Below are 747 nucleotides of genomic sequence, written 5' to 3'. Positions count from 1 at the left end.
GAAAGAGTTAATTGGTCCATAAGAGAAATATGGTGGTTAAAAGTATGTGCAATGTCTATCTATTATATTTAATTTTTTCCTGAAGTAATTGACATTAAGGAGGGGAAATGCTAATCCAGTAAAAGTTGACTAGTACTGAGTTTGGTTAGCTTGTAGGAAGTCAAGGTTCAAATCTTTATGCTGATACTGTACAGAAATAAGGATGAGAATGGAAATGAGAAACATTGAAATTGTTTTATTTGAATTGTTGTTTACATATGCTATGCTGCCCTTCATTCTAAGTAAAGGAAAGCCCCACCCAATTTATAAGATTCCCACCATTTGAAGCATATAAAGAGTTTGTTTCTATGACCAGAATCTGTAAGAATGAGGCCTTAAGGCAGGAACCTTAATTTTGTGCTAAAGCTTGCTTCAATCTTTGTTATTGGAAGAAACTCCCTGTTAGGAAGGTGTATGTTTGGAGAAATAGGAGAAGAGCAGAGGATTAACCTTCTTTGTCTATCAAATAAAGATATAGGTCCTTGTAATAGATAATTAACTTTGGTTAGTTAGTTTCGGAAGATAAGGAAGGGAATAAAAGGGAGGGACAGAAAACAGTACATGCGTGTGAATAGACAGTAGGAAGAGGAGAGTTCAAGACTCTCAAATAGTTGAGTCAGTTCTTTCATTTAGTTCAGTACAAAATTATTTACATTATTTTATCTCTCTTCTTTCTTTATAGTTGCTATCAAACTGGTATAATAGCTC

At 33.9% G+C, this 747-nt stretch overlaps 1 protein-coding gene across 1 annotated transcript in view; it reads left to right on the top strand.

Annotated features, from left to right (window-relative positions):
* The window catches only part of LOC101490750 (prefoldin subunit 6), a 5,887-nt gene that overhangs the window by 1,874 nt on the left and 3,266 nt on the right, over positions 1-747 (top strand). The window lies entirely within an intron of this gene.

Source organism: Cicer arietinum, chromosome 7, assembly GCF_000331145.2.
Source record: "Cicer arietinum cultivar CDC Frontier isolate Library 1 chromosome 7, Cicar.CDCFrontier_v2.0, whole genome shotgun sequence".
Classification (NCBI taxonomy): domain Eukaryota; kingdom Viridiplantae; phylum Streptophyta; class Magnoliopsida; order Fabales; family Fabaceae; genus Cicer; species Cicer arietinum.
This window is presented reverse-complemented; position numbering and strand designations above follow the sequence as displayed.